Raw genomic sequence first — 22197 nt, forward strand, 5'->3', positions numbered from 1 at the left:
CACATGCCAGCACTGGCAGCTGCACTGAATTCCTGCTTGTCCGCGTTGAATTCTCTCCATCCAAAGTCACTGGGATACTCTTTGATTCCTACATGCTTGGACATCTCTGTCCAGGAGATGAGGGGATTCAGAGGAAGACTTGACTCAGTTTGATGGAAAGAAACTTATTTCTATCAGTAAACAGTTGGAGGGAGAAGAAGAGTGTGAGATGGAATAAATTGCATGCAATGCAGTGCCCAGTCATTTGAACAGTTTCTGACACTTACTGGCTGTGTGATTCTAGACAAAACCCCTAACATCTATATCTCTTGGTTTTCCTCTCTGAATAATAGAGATATTAAAATCTAGCTTGTGGAATCAAAGCACCCAAAAGGAAGTGTGTGTTGTGTGTGTGTGTGTGTGTGTGTGTTCAGGGATGCTTATTACACCATTGTCTGTCATGGGGTGGGAGCTGAGATAGCAAGGTGAGTGCCCAGCAGAAGGGGAGTGGGTGTAATCCCAGCTGAACCTCTATTCTATAGTGTGGAAGGCTGTGCTACCATTCAAAAAGCATGCACCAGTTGACCTGGGGAGAGGGGTTTCTAATGCAGAGAAGGGTGTAAAATATGATCCCATTTCACAAAAACAAGAGTAGAGGTACATTTATATATGACGATATATGAGCCTTGAGGATGGCATGTGGAGGACAGACTTCAGGTTATTAGTACTGGTGGCCTGGGCTTTGGAAAGATGTATTGCAAGGCAAAGTCAGAAAGCAGGAGGAAAGGAGAGATGTGGGAGACAGAAATAAGTAAAAGGGGAAAAGTGAATTAAGGTGTCCATAAGCAAAACAGCATGTTTGTTACAGAATTTGCATGTATATAAGCACAGAGAGATGGATGAAAGAATGCTTGATAAAATGTGACTCTCCTAAGTAGGCTGCTAATAATGCCTGTCTTAGAGGGTTGTCATGAGGGTCAGATGATGTCATCATATGTCAGGATGAGAGAACTGTCCAAAGTCACATCGTGAGAGGACATGAAAGACTTAAATTCTAGTCTGCTGACATCCAAGTTGATGTTTTTCCTTCACGCTGCAACTGCCTTGCTAAATAATCATGAACCAGACATAGCTCAGTGATTGACTTGTTGAACAAGGGACATTGATTATTAGTCATCCTCTCAGGCTAAGAGCGTGAATCAAAACAGATGACAATCCCCTCTCTTTAGGTGGGAGAGTTTCACCCAATCAACCACGAGCACTATAATCATGATGTCAATGCAGCAATCACATTTCAGCATAAAAATAACTGGGAATGCCCACTTGAAGTAAACATGTGACAAGTGTGAAGCTAACAGGTAGTACCAGTTGGGTGATTTTTGACATAAAGCTGTAGTCAAACACGTGGACTCATGCCTGTGAGAGCTAGAATATAGTGGACTTGTGTTAGGTGTTTATTTTGTGCAAAGCATTTTGCATACATTATTTGAACGAACACTACTGAGAACCCCATGTTAGCTTCCCATTTTACAGATCAGGAAACTGAGGCTCAGTGAGGTTGAGTAACTTGCTCAAGGTTTAAAAACAGGTATATGGTGGGGTCAGGGTTAAAATCCAGGACTCCAGTACCCACAATTTTAATCCTACACTATAATGGTGCAGCTCCAAATTGGGAGACTTTCCAGGCTTTGTTAATCTAGATTGCTGTGTGTGTCCATAGCATTTCCAAAATAGCTTTTCAAGCCACCAGTGGTAGCTTAATTATGGCATGCCTTTTGATATGGCTGGAATGTGACATTATTCAATGTATTCATCTGCAATGGGATATGACTCGTAGGTGTAATTTATGTGTCCTTTGGCGTGTTATTAATGTGTGCTCTCAAGGGAGGTTTAATTTTGGAAATGGTTTTCTGTATCACGATGAAGACTTCAGAGATAGTGGGAGTGGCATCCCTTGAAATGAAAAGCACCCTGCTGCTCTCTCAAAGGTCACCAGTGACCCCTGAGATGCCAGACCGGTGGACCAGTCTCATTCTACTTCCTCCTCCACTTCCATGCTGCACAGGACACTGTGGCAGTCTCCTCCTCCTACTGTCATCTCTCCCCCTCCCACCTTGGGTCTTCTGGGAATGCGCTTGTCATGGAGACTCAGATGTGTGGAGGCAAATGGGATCTTGGTATAGTCATGACTTCTCATCACTCAGCCAATGCTCAAGCCTCCTTGAGAAAACCTCTGATAAGCTGGTGTCCAACATCTGCTGGGATACCTCTGCTTGTGGGGAACTCACTTCTGCATTTCCTTCCAATGCAGTTGTTCCAACTCTGGGCAGCTATACTGTGGTTCTTTGGCTCAAAATATGGAAAGACACAAAATAAGGAGGATTTAATGCTAATTTTAACCCTTGGGCAGAAGACACTGTGTTTACTCCCTTTCACTTGACAGTCCTTTAAAGAGTTGAAAATAGGAATCGTGAACCTTCTGAATTTTGTTCAAGCAGAGCAGCAAAGCTCCCTTCTACTCTTGTAATTATATCTGAGTATGTTTGAGATTGCCAGTTTTCCTTCTCAATCTTAGAGCTGAGAACTGAATACAAGACTCAGGTGAGGCCTGACTAGGAAGTCCTTTAATGGAACTTTGACCTTCTTTGTTCCGCACTCTCTACTTCTGTTAATGCAACCTCAAGTTGCTTCCACCCCAGGAAAAGCTAGAGAACAATGTTTGTAGGTACTGAACAGCTGATGACCAAAACTCTCTTCTCTTGCTCAGGCTGCTCCCAAGACATAGCTCTCTCACCCTGTGCTTATATAATAAAGGTTATTGGACACAATTGCAGACACTTTTCCCCATTACGTTTTTTTTTTTTTTTTTCCTTATAAGTTTTGTTGCATCACCACAGCCCACTGAGGGCTTTGGGATTGGAATTCTCCCATCCGCCTGGTTTGTTGTCCCCTCCCAGTTCAGTGGCATTCACAAATTTGATAAGGAGCTTTCTATGCCTTCATTCAAGTATTCGTAAAATTTGTTTTAACAGGAGAGAGTCAAGGACAAAGCATTATCTCAGGCCCCTGGAGAGCTCCTGAACTGACAAGCTGAACAGGAATGAATTAATCAGCAAGCCCTGAGTACGATTCTTGAAGTGGTTATAAGTCCACCTTCCTGAATGTATTATTACCTTAGCTAGAATTTTTCATGTTACCCAAAAGGATATCATAAAAACTTTACTATATACCTTCTTGAAATCCAAGTAGTCTGTGCCCAATTGCATTTTCCTGCTCTATGTGATAGTTACAACACATACACACACACACACACACTTGTGCATGTGCAAAAAAAGGAAGGAAAGAAGAAAGAACAAAAGGAATAAGGAAGGAAGAGAAAATCAGATTTCTGCACCAGGATTAGTCTTTACATGGACACTATGATTGCTAGAAACCAATAGAAGGTCGTGGACAATGCAAACCATTCCTTTAATTGCTGTATGATTGCTCAGGAACAACATCTGACATGGCTGTTTAAGTGTTGCCCTCATGTCATTTTTGAAATCTAGAATAGGTTGGCTCATGTCCATTCATCCCTCAAAATTTTTCAGGGACCTGCTCTCTACCTAGCACTAGGCCAGCAGCCAGGGTTCGGAGGAAAGAGAATTCATGGGCCTGCATCGTGATACTCAGTGTCTTCCTTCCTCTCTCATTTCACAACTCCTTCAATATCTCCAGCCAAGGATGAGTGACTCCATGTTCAAGCTCTCCTTTTGCCCAGTGGTTGGAGGTCTCGAATTAACATCAGGCTGTCAGTTGGGTTCCTCTTACCTCTCCAGAATGCTGAGCTCTCCTTTTAGTTCAAACGGCATCATCTGGACTAGAAAGACAAAGGTCATTTCCATCATCGCGATTGCATTAACCTGTTGATCTAGAAAAGCAGGTTAATTTCTTCTTCATCCTTCTTGCTCTTAGTATAAATTTAAAAATTATTTCTGGCTGGGAGCAGTGGTCATGCCTGTAATGCCAGCACTTTGAGGGGCCGATGCTGGTGGATCACTTGAGCCCAGTAGTTCAAGACCAGCTTGGCCAACATAGTGAGGCCCCATCTCTAAAAAAGTACAAAAGATTGGCTCAGTGTGGTGGTGTGCGCCGGTAGTCCCAGCTACTGGGGAGGCTAAGGTGAGAGGATTGCTTGAACCCAGGAGGTTAGGCTGCAGTGAGCCATGACTGTGCCACTGCACTCTAGCCTGGGCAACAGAGCAAGACACTGTCTCAAAAATAAATAAAATAGGCCAGGCGTGGTGGCTCACGCCTGTAATACCAGCACTTTGGGAGGCTGAGGCCGGCAGATCACAAGGTCGGAAGATCGAGACCATCCTGGCTAACATGGTGAAACTCTGTCTCTACTAAAAAATACAAAAAAATTAGCTGGTCGTGGTGGTAGGCGCCTGTAGTCCCAGCTACTGGGGAGGCTGAGGCAGGAGAATGGCGTGAAACCGGGAGGTGAAGCTTGCAGTGAGCCAAGATTGCACCACTGCACCTCCAGCCTGGGCGGCAGAGCAAGACTCTGTCCCCCCCAAAAAAAAGTAAAATAAAAAACAAATACATAAAATAAAATAAAATAAAATTCATTTTCTCCAGATCTCATTCTACTCTGGGCTGTGGCCCTTCTGATGCTAGTGTATTTGGTTTCTTTTATTTGCAATGATACAGAACCAAATGCAAACTAGCTAAAGCAAAACAGGTAATTAACTGGCTCTCATAACTAAAAAGTCCGAGGACAGACCCATCTTCAGAAATTGTCTTGTTCAGGGATGCACACATCATCATCAGCAACCGATCATTCATTCTATTTATCTGTTCTCCTTGGCTTTATTCTTAGAGAGCATCTTTGGCCTCCAAGAAGCCCTATGCTTATATTCTTCACTGCTGTAGAGCACAAAAGAAAAGCCTCCTTCCAGAGCCTGTAAGTGAAAGTTCCAGGGTTAGCACTGATCGGAGCCTTGGCTTGGGTCAAATGCCTGCTCCTGAACCAAGCACTCTTGCAAGGCAGTGCTAAGCTCTGATTGGCCAGGAAGAGTCACATGTCCACTCCTGGAGCTGGGATAAGGGCCAGCTCCACTTGAACCGAGTACGGCGGGTTTCCAGAGGATCATTTGGGGACTGCTGCTGAAAGAAAGAGAATAAATGCTGAGTTGCAAAAACAAAAACAAAAAACAAACAAAAAAACATACAAGAGCACCTCAGTGCTTGTAAGGTATCTGACATAGAGTAGTTATTCCATAAATCTCTGGTGAATGATTTAAAAACCACTGGCATCCATGATACGCTTCTTCCATGCCCATCTCTCGCTAATGTTTTTACCAATGGTGCCAAAGTTGATGCTTGTGGTTGTCTACAAAAGAATCATTTTCCCTTTCTCGCTTATAAATAAAACCTGATTTAGATGAGATATTAAGGGCTCTGCACATCAGGGAAGAGGATGCCTGGGGGAAAACCAGAGAAATCTGAACTCATGGTTCTCAAACTTCAGTGATCTCAGACACACCTCGAGGGCTCATTATAACACAAATTGCTTCCCAGCACCGGGGTCATGTTTTGCAAATCATGTTCTAGAGAGATCACTCTCGTGCAAGGATGGAGGACAGCTAGAAGGTGGAAAGGGCTTTAAGTGGGAAAACCAGATAAGAGGCCACCATCACAAGGTTCAAAGTGAGGGGAAAGAGAAGCAAACCAGAATACAGGCCATGGCATGAACTGAGGGGCATGCGGAAGATTCCTGTCTTAGAGACAGGGGCAGTTAGACTTGTCAAAGGATTAGCTATGGAAACTGAGAAAGGAAACGAAGATGACCCCCAAATGTCCACCTTGGGTAAAGGGGAATGGAGAAGCTCACAGAAATAGGGAGCAGAGAGGGAAGAGAACTTTCCATAGAGGTGAGCTCAACTCTGTATATATAGAATGAGTGGTGCTGGCAGCCACATCAGTGGAGTTGTCCAGTGGACACTTGGATAAGTGGAGGAGAGTATTAGTTTGTTCTGATGCTGCTAATAAAGACATGCCCACGACTGGGTAATTTATAAAGGAAAGAGGTTTAATTGACTCACAGTTCCACATGACTGGGGAGGCCTCTCAATCATGGCAGAAGGTGAAGGGGAAGCAAGACACATCTTACATGGCAGCAGGCAAGAGAGAGCTTGTGCAGGTGAACTCCCATTTATAAAACCATCAGATCTCATGAGACTTGTTCACTATCATGAGAACAGTATGGGGGAAACCATCCCCATGATTCAATTATCTCCACCTGGCCCCTGCCCCTTGACATGTGGGGATTATTACACTTCAAGGTGAGATTTGGATGGGGACACAGCCACACCATATCAAGGAGAGAGGCCCAGGTCAGATAGATAGATATAGTGCCAGCAGCCTGTAAATAGCCACTGGGAGGCAGAGATATTTGAAAGACCAAGAAAGGGGTGAAAAGAAAGAAGAGGACACAGAATAAAGCAGCAGTGGTTAAGCAGCAATAAAGCAAACCGTAGAGTGCATATTGTGCCTATGAGGATGGCTTCAGCTACAAGCAGCAGAAAACAAGGTCTGAACGGGCTTGAAAAATAAGGCACAGTCATTGCTTCCCATGCTAAGTCCGTGGGCTGGGGTTTGCTGGGTTGGCTGATTTCATGTCTCTATGCTACCATCAAGGATCCAGGTGCTTTCCAGATTTTTTGCTCAGTGAGCTGACTTAGTCCTGTTTGTTCCCCTCACAGCTGCAAGATGGCTTTAGCAGTTCCAGATATTATATCAGACATGAAAATCTCCAGCGGGGAGAAAGCACCATCTCCTCCTGGGTTCTCTTCTTTAATACTGAGAGATCCTTTCCAGAAGCCTGCAGCAGACTTCCCTCATTGCATGTGCCCATCCTAATCTCATCACTGGTAAGTGGAGTGGGAATTCCATGTAGTATTCTCCAAGAGTGGCCACAGACCAGTGGTACCAGCAGCACCTGGGGACTTTGTAGGAATGAGAATTCTCTGGCCCCACCACAGACCCACTGAATCAGAGTTGCTGGGGTTGGGGCTTTCTAGGTGATTCTGGTGCAGGCTAAAATTTGGGAACCTCTGCCTTGGAAAAGTCAAAAAAGCCAACAAACAAAAAAGCCTGAATTGGAAGGTGCTGATATGTCTCGGCTAAGAAAAGCTCAGCAATAGCCCTTATGCAGTCACAAAATAAAACCCCACTTTTCTTCACGAGGCTTTCTTGGCCATAGCCTATCTTTTAGCTCCAGCCTCCCCCATATCCCTGGCATCTCTTTTTCCCTGGCCGTATAGAACCTTGATTTCATGGATTTATGCCTTTGCTAGAGTTCTGGCCCATCTTGTTCATCCACTTATCCTTCAAGGTGAATCTTTCCTGAGAACTCCACCCTGACTCCCTGTGACAGGAACCAGGGATCTGCCCCTCTCCTGTGAAACCCTTAAATGGCCAAACCACACCCTGCATCATCGTGGTACATCTCTCTGTCTGGGACTCAGCTTCTGGGGGCAGAAACACCTGCTCTTCTCCTCATAACCCAGCTCCTAGAGCAGTGCCCAGCACTAAGCTAGCCCATACTGGAGATTACTTGAATGAATGAAGTTCCCCTAGAAATAATGTCTTTCATCTGTATACCCTTCACCCTCCTGAGAATAAAAAGCCCTATAGAAACAGTGGCTCATAAATAAGGCATCCGAATGGCCACCAAACATCTAAACTTATGTAAGGAATTCCAAGGCCAAGAGCTTAATTGTGAACATCAGACAAAACAGTATTTGATCCTGGCTCTGCCTGGTTACCAGCTGTGCAACCTTGGGCCAATTGTCTAATTTTGCTAAGTATTACTATTCTCATCTGTAAGTTGGGAATATTAATAGCTTTCAAATCAGTCTTATGATAATGTGAGTTGAGGCACTGATATGGTTTGGCTGTGTCCCCACCCAAATCTCACCTTGAATTCCCATGTGTTGTGGGAGGGGCCAGGTGGGAGGTAACTGAATCATGGGAGCAGGTCTTTCCCATGCTATTCTCGTGATAGTGAATAAATCTCATGAGATCTGATGGTTTTATAAAGGCGAGTTTCCTTGCGCAAGCTCTCTTCTGTTGTCTGCTGCCATGTGAGACATGCCTTTCACCTTCCACCATGATTGTGAGGCCTCCCCAGCCATGTGGAAGTGTGAGTCCATCAAATCTCTCTCTTTCGTAAATTTCCCCGTCTCGGGTGTGTCTTTATCAGCAGTGTGAAAACAGACTAATACTGGCACCATGCTTGCCATATAGTAAGGCTCTAAAAATGCTGGCTCTTATTATTATTGGTTTCTGACAACCGTTCAAGTATTGCAAGCAAACAGGTGCAGTGACTTGGTCAGTTCTGGTTTCAGTTGCCTCATTTCTAGGAGGCAATCAGCAGAAGATGATAAGGGGGCTCACATAATGTGTCTAGAGGCTTCTGAAGTTGCCTGATGTAGCCAGTTGGACCCAAATAAGAAATTTCAATGTGCTGCCCAAAGTTGTTCTAGGCAATCTCCTTGTGTGTGTGTGTTAGGGAAGAGAAGGAACAAGCCACCAAGGAACAAAGACACCTGCTCTATGGAGACCCCTTCTGCCTGCTTGACAAGCTCTTCTTCATCCCTCAAAATGTAATCCAGACATTCTCTCTCTCCAGAAGCTGTCCCTGTGTCCTGAGTGGTCACTCAGCTTCAATGTCTCCTCTGCCCCTCGTTCTGACACTTGCTTTAGCCTCATTGCACTGTGTGCCATGGTTGCTGACCCATCTGTCTTCAGCAGTAGACTATGAGCTCCCTGGGCCTAGCCCAAGGCCTGGCACAGAGGAGGGTGCAAAGCTGGTGGTCTTTCTCCTTCTCTAAGGAGTGTTATATCTCTTTGGAGGAGCCTCAATTGACCTACAAAACAACCACAGCAAGCTTTCAGTATGGTGCTTACGACCTCAGCCTGGGCTCAAAGGACCTCAATCCTGTCATCAGTACCCTGTGGATGATGGGGCTCACAACCTGGGTGGTCAGAGGAGTTGGGCAGCCAAAGGATGGATGCATTTATGGTGGGATAGGAGTCGGCACAGCCAGGAAGACAGGACAGCCCAAGAGAGGGCAGGGAAGGGACCCACAGAATGGTGACAGCCTTGGCCTTGTGCCCCAGTGAGGCTGTCCCAGACTCTTATCACAGCCTCAGGGCAATCAAGGCACCTATTCCTGCAACATCCCCCAACCCCATCCCACATGGCCAGAGCACAAATCCTAGTTAAAAATCCCCATGGACTTTGTTTACTGGGCTCCAGCTCTGGCTCTGGCATCAGCAGTTTGCATCTCTGATTAGCAACATTCTTATGATTTCTGTCCTACATCAGAAATGTAACAGCAATGTGGCAAGGATGGAGGCGGCCCCCCGCCCCTCACTGTGTCTCAAAGCTTCCTCAGTGCTCAGTGGTGTTGCTGCTTGGGCATGTTAACTCTTCATCCTACAGGTCTGGACAGGGAGGGTGTGCATACAGAAGGAGGAAGGAGAACCAGGAAGGAGTTTCTTATCATGGCAGATGATAATATACACACCTGAGCCTTTTCCTTAATCCTTCATGCCCTACCTCGTCCTTCATTTTCATTTCTAATACTCATGGCTTACCCAAAGTGCCAGAAGTCCACACTGCCATAAAAACCAAGAAAAGGAAATAGAAAAACAAGCCATTTCTTCTTTCTTATTAACTCAACAATCCCATGATCCACTGTGTGTGTTTTTAGGGAAAGGATCACAGAGGTCAATCCACGTATCAGTGATCCTGATGTTTCTATCAAATGAATCATTCGAAATGGGATCTTCAGTTTATTTGAGCAGAATCACATCAGCACTGCTCACAATGAAAAGTGTCTATGCCATGTGTTTGGATGTGAAGAAGTTTTTATCACAGCGAAAGTATAAAGGCTTGTATTACAACCTGGTAATCTCAGTGGCTTCCAGCTTTTGGCTTAGTTGGAGTCAACTTTGCTTAAAGAGAGGAAACCTATGTATAGCCAACCTAATAAATGAATGTAGCCCAGCCCAGTTTCCAAGGTGGTAAAGCAATACACCCACAAGCCACAAAACCCCACTCTGGGAAAAAATGAGGCAGACTTTTGGCCTATTGTGCTTTTTATCCTTTTCTTTCCACCCCTCTTTCTTTCCCACACACCAGGGGGGTGAAAGACACAGTGTCATTTGTACGGATCAAGCTCTCTTCTTGTAAGTTTCCAGTTAAACATTCTTTTGTAGCTGACACCTATTAATAATTTAAAGTGCTTGCTCTTTTGAACAGTGATCAAAATTAAGCTATTACCCACAGGGGGATATTTACATACAGTTAGTTGGCAGCTGTTTAACAGCCTTTTCCATTCAAGATTTCTTGTGACCTTCTCTATCATTAGTAAGCAGAAGAATATTTGATGATTGTATGATTTTTTTTCTTCTGTATATTTGATAAATGACCACTGGGAATCACTTAGGAAGTAAATAAGGTAATTCTTTGTGATTTCTGCAGGCTGCTGAAGTTATGAAAGAAGGGCAATTACTTTTAGATCCATCTACATGCAATTTACTAATAAGCCACAGAAGGCAGAAACATGTAATTAGTAATTACTATAGTATGTAGTGATTCGAGGCTTACCCAGTCAGTCTATGGGCCTATAATCTGGTAGGAGAAAATGAAATGAGTTAGTTCACACAAGCAAGCCCCAGTATGTTTAAAGCAAGTTGCTGACAATAAAACCAACTGATGTTTATAGAGACGATGGCAGTACATCGCACGTTGCTACATCCAGCCTCTTGCCTGACCCCTACCCCTGGGCTGATGTAAAATAGCCTCCTTGCCTCCATTTTTAATGAGGGCCAGACTCAAAATGTGTTGAGAGGTTTCCTGAGATCACAGGCTAATGAGGGGTGGGCCCGGATCCTGAGCTTCAGGTTACAGGCCCATTGCTGTCCACAACATCATGATGTCACCTAGTCATGCTGCCAGATCGGTGACTCACATCCTAGGAGTCAGACATATACAGGACTCAGAAGCCAAAGGTGCATATTTATGATGGAGTTGGAGGCTATGAAGACAAGGAAGAAGAACAGTGGAAATGAGACAAGTGCCTAGTTTTGAGGGAGGGCCACTGGACATTTAATGCATATTATCTTCTTGACAATAGCTAGGCATTATTGTGCCTATATTACCTCCTATATTTACAGGAGAGGAAACTGAGCTTCAGTGGGGTCACTTGGTCAGGATCTCTCAAAGTGTTAAGTGGCGGAGCTGAACTATAACACTGGGTAAGCCTGACTTCAATAGCTGCAATCTCTCTCCCTCACACCTGGTGGGTGTGACTCCTTATTCCAGCAAACTAAGTGTATCTTCAACAAGTATCTCAAAAAGAGTAATTTGGAGCAAATAGGCAAGTTCACAGATAGCAGGATCTTAAAGCTGACTGTTTTGTCCCAGAAATCTCAATTTTAGGAATCTATCCTAAAAAAAAAAAAAAAGGCAATCCAAAAATAAAAATAAAAAAACACAGCAGATAAGAGTTTATATGAAGAGATGTGCAAGAAAGATGCTATTTATAACAACAAAACCTGGGAAAAGAATTCAAACACCCAGTAACACAGTAATGGAGAATTAAGTTATAGTTATGACTATATGATGGAATATTAGGCAACTGTGAACAATAATATCAATGAAGTGTTTGTAATAACACTGAACAGCCTTAAAACCTAACGGAGAGTAAGGCAAGATACAAACATCTGTATAAGTTATAACTCATTTATGTAAAATAATATTTATGGAAAGAGAGATGTAGACCAAAATTGTATATGGTAGCTTCATGGGTATTGTATTTTTAAAATAACAGCTTAATTGAGATATAATTCACATACCCAAAAATTCCACCCTTTTAATGTGTAATATTTTTGAGTTTTAGTATACTCACAGAGCTGTAAAATCATCACTACTCTCTAGTTTTAGGAAGATCCCATAATCCTGTACCTATTCACTGTTGTTCTCATTCTTCCCACACTCAGCCCCTGGTGAATACTTATGTATTTTCTGTCTCTATAAATCTGCCTGTTTTGGACATTTCATATAAACGGAATCATACAATATGTGTCCCTTTGTGATGGGCTTTTTTCACTCATATAAATGGAATCATACAATATGTGTCCCTTTGTGATGGGCTTTTTTCACTTAGCATGATGTTTTCAAGGTTCATCCATGTTGAAGTGTGTATCAGTACTTCATTCCTTTTTAAGGCTGAATAATATTCCATTGTATGGATATAACACATTGTGGTTATTCATGCATAAGTTGATAGACATTTGGGTTGTTTCCACTTTTTGGCTATTATGAATATTGTTGATATGAACATTGATGTACAATGTTTTCAAATTCTCTTGGGCATATGCTGAGAAGAGAAATTACTAGTAACTCTATGTTTAATATTTTGAGGAAATGTCAAACTGTTTTCCAAAGTGGCTGCACTATTCTACATTCTCACCAGTAAAAAATGGGGTTACAAGTTGTCTATGTCCTTGCCAAAACTTGTTATTATCTTCCTTTTTCTTTTTAACCATACCAGTGGATGTGAAGTCTTTTTAACCATACCAGTGGACATAATGTATGTCATTATGGTTTTGATTTGCATTTCCTAATACCTTACCACTAGCCATGTTGAGCATCTTTTCATTTATTTATTGAAAATTTGTGTATTTTGTTTGGATAAATGTCTATTGAAATTCTTTGCTCATTTTTAAATAGGGTTATTTGTCTTTTTGTTATTGAGTTCTATGAGTTCTTTATATATTCTGGTTATTTGTCTTTTTGTTATTGAGTTCTATGAGTTCTTTATATATTCTGGATACTAATGTCTTATCAAATACATTATTTGCAAACATTTTCTTCCATTCTATAGGTTTTGTTCTCACTTTCTTGATAATATTGCTGACAGCACTTAAGTTTTTAATTTTGAGGAAGCTCAATTTATTTATTTTTCCTTTTGTTGCTTGTGTTTTTGATGTCATATATAAGAAACAATTGCCTAACCCAAAGTCTTGAAGATTTATTCATATAATCTCCTCTAAGAGTTTTATGGTTTCAGGTTTTACATTTTCATCCATAATCCATTTGCATATAACGTGAGGTGGGAGGCCAACTTCATTCTTTGGCGTGTGGATATTCAGTTGTCCTAGCGCTGTTAGTTGATTTAACTGTTATTTCCCAATTGAATTGTCTTAACATATTTGTCAAAAATCAATTGACCATAAAGGTAAGGGTTTTATTTATGGACTCTGAACTTTATTCCATTGATCTATATATCTATCCTTGTGCCAATACCACACTGTCTTGAATACTGCAGCTTTGTAGTAATTTTTGAAATCAGGAAGTGAGAGTTCTCCAACTTGTTTCTTCTTTTTAAAGGTCTTTTTGGCTATTTTGAGTTCCTTGCAATTCCATGTGAATTTTAGGATTGGCTTCTCAATTTTCACAAAAAGGCAGCTGGGATTTTGATAAGGATTGCACTGAATCTGCAGATCTGTTTGTTAGGGATCACCATCCTGTGAAGGAAATGATGGCGGTGCCTACTTTAAATCCTGCGGCTTATTCTGTGCTGTAAGTGAATGCCTTCTTTGCCTGGCAAGAGCAGTGCAGCTCCGTAACGTTAAGGCAGGCTTGGAAATAACATCTCTATGGAGAAGACCTATTAGGGCACAGCAGCTGCTCCCCTGAGGCCAGTTCTCGGCCACTCCATACACCACACGTTTTCTATTACTTAGTCCAGCAAGGCTTTAAATACCTCAGGGCACCCCCTCTGCCATTTCCTGTGGAATACTATTTCACAGTCTAATAGATCTTCCTAAGGGAATTTCCCTGTTACTTAGCCCACATTTCCTTTTAAGTTTAAGTCCATTGCTTCCTCAGGACCATGCCATTCCAGACTGATCTGCCTACTTGGGATTCCCATATTTCATCACCCCAGAGGTCATATTATTTCCAGGTTGTTGGGTAAACTCTGAGTTTGATAGATGTGGGCTTGAAGAGGAGGTCTCTGGTGAAGGCTGACATGGGGCCCCCTTAGGCTCATGAAGCCAAGAGCAAATGTGGCCAATCCAAAGAAACCCTGGAGCCAAGGCCCTCCTGGCCAAAAACTGGAAGAGCCCTCTCTGCAGATTAGGGAAGAATGATGTGCCCCAACCTTTGTTGTATGAAAACTGGGGTTCTAGTTCTCCCCAGGCTCCAGCAAGAAGGGCAAGGTACAGGTGCCAGCCAAGTGCCTGCTTGGTAAGCTCACAGGAAAGCCAGCCCCCAGGGCTGCAGGGGCTTCCCTCGTCACTCTAGAGGGAAGGCAAGGGAGAATTAGAAGGAACCTCAGAAGAGAGAGGAGCCAGACAGGACAAGGTGAGGAATGAGCATGTCTGAGTGCCTCCTGTGTCCAAGATCGGTGCCTGTGTCTTTCCTACATTATCCACTCGATCCTGCATCAGCTCATCTGGCCTGGGGGTCCTAAGGAGGAACTGTGATGCAGAGAGATGAAGCCACAAGCCTGAGCCATACAGCAAGCAAGGGAGCAGGCCAGGGGCTCAGACCCACATTGGTTTTTCTCCACGTTTTTTCTCTACGTTATTTCTGGTGCATAGCTGTGCCTCAGTTTCTTCATCTATGAAATGGAGCTGATGCAATATCACAGAGCTGCTTAGAGGACTGAGAAAATCTAGGTAAAAAAAATTGGGCTCGATAAATGTTATATTGCTTTCTTCCTTTCTTGCTTCTGGATGGCTGATCAGGGCCATTTCTCCAAGTAATTTAGCAAGGCGAGTGTCTGCGGTCCCTCTCCTCCCCGCCTCCTGCCCTGCACTGATAAGTTTTATTAGCAAAGAGGGAAGGGATTTTCTATGACCAAATTTCTTCTGAGCTTTTCAGGAGAAATTGATGGAGCTGGCTGGTCCCTTGGCTGGCACTTCATCCTGGTGGGATTTCCTGGCCTGCAGGGGTGAGGGCGAGGGCTACAGAACCTGTCTGGCCTGAGGAGGGAGGGCTGGACAATGTTATTCTTCTGAAGGGGAAAATCATCATTTGGATTCTTGGGTTTATGTACCCTGGGCGCCAGGGAAGCAGCTGGAATTTGCCTGGAAACCACAGTGCTGTCTGTTTGGTTCTCAATGGGCGGTTGGGGACTGCGTTTGACAGTTTCTCACCTGCCTTTCTGTTCTGCATAATAAGAACCAGTTCTTGGGGCGTCTCAGTGGCTCTGCTGAGCTGGGGCTGCTGCTGGGTTTCCTGAAAAGGGGTTGTGTGTGTGGGGAGACATGTATGTGCCTGTATATGTATGTACATGTGTGGGTATGGGTAAGTATGTGTTTGTGGGCATGTGTGTGTATGGCTATGCATGTGCCTGTGTGTGTGAGTGTGCATGTATGTGTTTGTGTGTGTCAGTGTGTGGGTGTGTCTGTGTTGGAAGCACAAGTATGTGTAAGTATACATGTGTGTTACCTAAATGTGTTGATGTGTGTGTGTGTGCATGTGCATTTGTTTCTGTTTCCACTAAATGCCAGATGTGGGTCCCAGGAATGCCCATCGGGATGCCCCACTCAACCAGTTACCTCAACCTCCCTTGAGAAGCAGTGGGTGCCCTGGAAGCCACCTACTCTGAGTTTTGTTCTGCCTCATACCAGTCATGTGTCCTGCCAAGGCCTTCTGTACCCTCACCCCTGATACCACAAGTTCACTCACTCATTCTTAAAGGTTCAACTCATGTCATTCTCTACCTCCTCCTGGAAGCCCTCTCATTCTGACTCTCTCCCCATACCTGGGTTGAAATCCTTTCTCTGAGTGTCCATCTGTGTCAGCACTGAAATCTACTGTCTTCAGTAGATTCTACCCTGGGTAGCACATGACTCTCTACACATCAGCTTCCCACTCTGGACTGTGAGCTCCCTAGGAAGGGGCTAGTGGTTGGTTCTTCTCTGTCTCCTGGAGTCCAGTACTGTAAGACACCTCTTAGATATTCAATTCATGTATGTGGAAGGAGTAAATGAATGAATATTCTTCATATCTCAGTGTTCTCACCTGTAAATTGCAGGAACAATATTTCACATGGTTCCTTAGAAGATCACATGAGATGAATTATATGAAAGCATGTTTTAAAATGTCAAGCAACACAGCAATGCAGCTCTCTTGGGATCAGAGACACCCAACAGTTGAACAGGATAGCAGGCAACAGGCATGGTACAGAGAGAGCTGACTTTGGAGTCAGAAGGTCCTGTTTCAAATTCTGGCTCCACTACTCAGCATCTGATTGACCCTGGGTGAGTTGCTCACTCTCAGCCTTCATTTGTACAACTGTAGGAAGGAGCTATTTATACTTTTCGTATTGGCATAAGAAACAGCCTATGCAAAGGGCATGGCACCCGGTGACATCCAGTGAAAGTTGGTTAAGCAGAAGAATACTCACAAGGCCATGGGTGCTGACAGCAGAGGTGGTGTATGTGTAGGAGGTCCCAGGACCTTGGGCAGTGGGCAACGAGTGTGCCCTAGAGGTGGGAGTCTGGAGCTGGGCTCAGGGAATGGGGCTATGGCAAAGCAGGAGGGGCTCTGTGGGGTGAGTTGGAGTGGGTACAGGATGGAAGAAAATGGCCATGTGAGTTGGGAGTTGTATTCTATTCATTTGCTGTTGCTGCTTAACAAACTCCCAGAAACTGAGTGGCTAAAAACAACATTTGTTTGCAAAATCTCATACTTACATGTCAGAAGTCTGTACAGGGCTCAGCTGAGCTTCCCAGTAAGGGTCTCATAAGGCTGAAATCAAGGTGTCAGCCAGGATGCATTCTCCGCTGGAGGCTCAACTTGGGAGAGATTTGCTTCCAACTGCCCTTAGGTTGTTGGAAAAAGTCTGCTTGCAACTCTGGAAGTGAGGTCTCCATTTCCTTGCTGGCAGCTGGCCAGGGATCTCTCTGACCTCCTAGAAGCTGCCATTAGATTCTAGTCTCATGTCTCTCTCCCAACAGAGCAGCCAACCTCTTCCTTTCTTCTTACTCACGTCCTCTTTCAGGAAGGGCCAAGTCCTTCTAGCAAGCACCTACACTTGCTTTAGCTAGGCTCACCCAGGATTATCTCCCTTTTGAATAACACAAAGTCAACTGGTTTGGGACTTTGATTACATAAAAAAAATCCATTCACCTTAGCCAAAAATGGCCTAATTGTAGAAGTAAGATCCCAACGTATTCGCAGGGTCTCTTTTAGAAAGAAAGGAGATCATACAGGCCTTGTGTACCCGGGGGGTTGGGAGGTAGGGGGAAGCGGCCCTCTTGTAATTCTATGCACCAGAGGGTTATCAAGCTGTTTTTTCTGGCTGTGCTATGACGCCAGAATTCCATGAAGGAGGGTTTTGCTGTCTGTTCTCTATCCACCCTCACAGCTGACAAGACCAGCAGCGGAAGGGTGACCATATGTCCCTGCTGGCTTACATAGTCCTGGTTTACGCCTGGTTTTTGGGTGTGATTATCAACAGTACCCCCTTTCACTCTCATAACTGAACCAGATTGGAGGAAAAAGTATATTGTCATTGGGGTTAAAGGAAGCAGCTGCTCTCCAGAGTGTCCCAGGCTGTTTGGGGAGAAGGAAGTTGGAGGCGTATAAGCTGTTGTCACGGGCAACATAAGTGAAACTGCCCCAGCCAAGGAAAAACCTTAAAAGGAGAAGGTCCAAGGAGATCAGTGTGTGCAGAGGCTGTGCTTCATGCCAGGTGATTGGGATAAGGTCTCTTACTGTGTTCTAACAACGATCCTATGGGAATGACAGTATTGCCCCAAATTTATGGCTGACGAAACTGAGGCTCAGAAGATAACATTGAGCAGAGTAAGGTCCTAGTTCACACCACTAGGAAGTGGAAGGCATGGAATTCAAGTTGACCCACCTGGACCTCACATCAAGTTAGCTGCACCTGTACCCTCCAGCCACCTCCCTCTCTGGGGCCGTCCCAACAACACACACTGGGTACCCCTCTTATGGTCATCTGTTTCTTTCCACAGTGACATTTTCCCCTGACTGACAACAAGTTACAAGGCTGATTTCTGGTAAGTGATAAACTCATATCATGGGTGCTGGGATCTGTTCATCCATGGGAAAAATCAACCAGCTCTCAAGCATTTGATTTTCTCCTGAGAGTGATGTCAACAGACTCTCTGTACCTCAGAATGGGTCTCGAATGCCAGCGCCACAGGAGGGAAAGCTATGTCTTCTTCACCGCTGCCTCCCCAATGTCTAGCAATGCTCTGGTATAGTACATGGTTCTCACTAAATATTTGTTCAAAGGATGAGTGAATAAACCCTTGACTCAGGGGAAACTTAACTTTAATATCAAAGCCAACTTATCTCTTTGAAAACACATTTCAACAAAGAATCGGGGGTGAGGTCTTGGAGTCCAGTGTAGGGGAATGTGCCCAACAATTCTTCTACCTGTCTGGCTAAACCTTCTGTTCCTAAGACCTAGTGCCACGGGAATGCAATAATACACATTTTAAAATAACAGCTAAGACCATCGATTTACATGCATTCCCCACGTCTAAGAGTGAATTAACCGTCAGTGACCACATGCATCAACTCATGGGGGATTAGTGTGAGAGATTTGCACAGTTTTCTGAACAACACACATGGGCGTGCTAAACATAGGTTTGTGCTGACTCAGAAGGCATCACAGTTTGTGTAGTGAGGTCCACATCAAGCTGGAAAACCTGATGGAGGGACTTTGTCTGGGGCAAAGCAATGGTGCTGATTACTCACCTCTCCTTTGAGTTTGCACAGGTTGTCCTGATTGATTGCAGGATGGTGCAGACTAGAGCAGAAGCTTCCTTCTCTGCTGAAGTGGGGTGGCGGGGCATCTGATAGCATTTGCCACAACATCCCTTCTGATTCCTCAGGTTGCTTTCTCTGGGAGAGAAATCTGCCTTGAATGGAGTTATCCTAAACTCCGACACCCAGTGCAAGTAAACTCTTCAGAAAGTGGGTGCCGCTCCTGGAAAGCCAGGCTTTTTTGTGCGGGGAAACACACTTTGTGAGAAGAAAATGGCTGCAGAACAAAGACAAGAAAGCAAGAAAAAGAAAAGCTAAAGGAATTCTACTTCCTGTGCTCAGGGGTTGGGGAAGCCTGTGGAAAAGACTCTGTAGGTTTCCCATCAAGGCGATTTTATGTCAGGGCAAATGCATAATTGTTGGGCTCTCCTAGGCCCAGGCTTGACGCTATTTCTACCACCTATTAGCTGCGTGACCTTACAGAGAGCTGTAAATGCTCTGAGCTTCTGTTTCCTCATTTGTTCAAGGGGGAAAATAATAACTACCCAACTCTTAGGGTTTTTGTAGGATGGGATCCTATGCCAAGATGCCTATGTCTCCTCCTTTTGGGGTTTGAATGAATGCTAAAGTCTTCACCCATCAGGCAAACCCAAGCAACAGTAACAAAAGGCATATGTAGTCTGACAAAGACTATTTTAGAAAATGGTTCTAAATACATTTGTAGGAAAAGTCTTATAGAGGTACACAGATGAACTCACATTGAACATGTTATTTTTATCAAAAATAACAGAGCTTTACAAAACATTCAGAGATCCAGGACACATAGGTCTTCCCAGCCCACATGGACCACTCTTCTGATGCTGTGGCCATGTGCTCTCAGACCAGTGTCTCAGACATAAGTGAGCCAGCCTTCACCTTTAGCAGAGCCAAACTGGGGTGCAACCAGGCCCTGGGCATTTACACCTGAAAATCTTGCCTAGCTTCAGGGAAGAGGCAGCAATCAGAACAGGTTCAGGCTCTTTGGCAGGGCTCCCCAGCCTCCAGGTTGAAGTCTTTTTCCTCTTGCTTCCCAGTCCCCACTTCTCAGCCAGTTGCTGCTGTCTTCCATTTGTGACCCTCTGCCTTGTTGCCTTGAATGTCCCCTTCCTTCTCTGTACTTGACCTCAGCTCTGCCCCTTGGAATACTGCTGCCTCTGGTCCTTTGAGAACTCTGTCTCCTCCATTCAAGGAGAGGAATCAAATAATCAAGGGGTTGTGTATCCCTGAAAAGAAAAAAAAAAGCATGTTGCTTTCTGCATTGATCACAGGTCAGCACCTTCTCTTTCATAAGATGGATGAAGCACAGGTCCAAAACCAAAGGAGCCCAGAGAAGCAGCAGGCTCTGTAAAAGGCAGAGTCCCTCCTGGCCCCAGAATATTCACAGCTAAGCCACCCAGATGACTGCCAAGCAACGGAGTATTTTTTAATCATTATTTCTTTCTTATAGGCGGGGGGAAAGAATCATTTGTAGCCTGGCAACAGAGATCGGCATGTTCTCCCTTCATGCCAGCCTGTAAACACAGCCTTCCCTCTGTTCAGCCGAATGATGCTAAAAGGCTGGTGACCAGGAGAAATTAGGGTGATGGTGTTGATGGTTGCAGGCATGGGTGGTGCAAACAGGCCAGTAGTGAGTGTCGCGGAATTGGCACTGTGACCCAGGGGCTTTCAGTAGAACCCAAGAGCTCATTGGAAGAGTCCCAGATGAAGGGCAAGGAGTTCCTTCTAGACACAAGGCTGTTTCCTGCACTGGTCAGGGATGAGGTCCTGGAGTCCAGTGCAGGGGAAGTGTGCTATGGGGAAGGGCTGTAGGTGGTGGGGACAGCCTTGCTGCTCCCTCCTGGGGCACCCTCACTGGTCCCTGACGATGCCACCTCCTACCTGTCCCCCATGTACCTCTCCTCTATGTTTTCCTCTGGTCCAGGCACAAACTCTTCTCAGTGTGCCACAGCAGGCTTGAATGGGTCCAAGGAACATGTTCTTGAAACAAAGGAAAAAACAGGCCAGAAACACTAACTCAGGTGAGTGTACCCCCACCCCATCCCCCAGTCCCACCCCCTTCACACCCCCCGCCCCATTGGCATCACCTTAGAAAGATTATATGAAGGAGTGGCTAAGAAGGTGGCCTTGGGGACAGACTGCCTGGATGCAAATCCTAATTACCAGCTGTATGGCATGGCAAATGACTGACTTCTGTGCCTTGGATTTCTCCTCTGGGAGGTCCAGGTAGAAATAATTTCTATAAGATAGAAGTTCATGTAAAGCACTGAAAACAGAGCCTGGCCATAGGAAATAAGTGCTAAAAGCATGTTAGCCATTATTATTATTGTTGTTATTATTATTGCTGTTTCTGAAACATCTGACTGTAGGCAAGTAACATATTCATTCAGTTTTCTCCTATCAGGGTTGCAGTCAGGTTTAAATGAGCTTATGCACTGGGCTCATTGAGTACAGTCCCTGGCACCGAGTTGGTTCTGCAATCACTGTTTTCTATGGGTTCCCTCTGTGGGCTAAGCCTGTGAGAGATGTGGCTGTGTCTGCCTGGCAAACCTTTGGCTTCTGTTCCCCACAGAGCCAGGCACACAGCAGGTGCTCAGGAGGACACGTTGTTAGTCTACGAGTCTCCACTGATTTCTACGAGTCTACGAGTCTCCACTGATTTCACAGTGGAGAGGCCAAGCAGACACCACCCTAACCAAGGGGTCAAAGCAAACAGGGCCGACATCAGGACAGACCTGCATGACATGCCCTGCAATGAGATAACTGAGAAGGACACAGCAGAACTGCAGTGGGATTCCCTCCTGCCACAGACGTGGAGCTCGAAACCCACCTCGAGAAATGACCAGAGGAACTCAACTGAGGCACCTCTTACAAAGCAGCTGACCTGTCCTCAGAAATGTCAAGGTCAAGAAACAAAAAGGAAGACTAAGGAACTGTTCCAGATCAAAGGAGATTAAAAGATGTGACAATGGAATGCAATGCATAAACCTGTACTGAACTTGGACTGGATCCACAACTGGGAAAAAAATGGGTATCACCAACATTATTGGGATAATTGATGAAATTAGAATGTGGGCTGTGGGTTAGATCATATTATTATATTAATGTTACATTTTCTGATTTTGATCACTGAACTGTGGTTATATAAGACACAGTTGTCTTAGAAAATAAACATTAAAATATTTAGATATATACTGAAATATTTAGGTGTAAAGGGTCAGGAGTTCTCAAATTCTCAAATAGTTCAGAAAATTGTATATATGTATACACACACACACACCACACGCATACACACACCCCACACACACATACACATATAGAGAAAGAGAGAGGCTATTTCATCCCAGCTATTATTTTCTTAA

General features: G+C 44.4%; 1 long non-coding RNA gene across 1 annotated transcript in view; it reads left to right on the top strand.

Annotated features, from left to right (window-relative positions):
* The window catches only part of LOC129006267 (uncharacterized), a 48621-nt gene extending 26710 nt beyond the window's left edge, over positions 1-21911 (top strand). Inside the window, exons 2-5 of the long non-coding RNA XR_008491962.2 lie at positions 6729-6896; positions 18040-18084; positions 20760-20856; positions 21408-21911. This is a non-coding gene — a long non-coding RNA (uncharacterized LOC129006267). The remainder of the gene's footprint in view (positions 1-6728; positions 6897-18039; positions 18085-20759; positions 20857-21407) is intronic.
* Positions 21912-22197: the final 286 nt, after the last annotated feature.

This window comes from Pongo pygmaeus, chromosome 8 (genome assembly GCF_028885625.2).
Source record: "Pongo pygmaeus isolate AG05252 chromosome 8, NHGRI_mPonPyg2-v2.0_pri, whole genome shotgun sequence".
Lineage (NCBI taxonomy): Eukaryota > Metazoa > Chordata > Mammalia > Primates > Hominidae > Pongo > Pongo pygmaeus.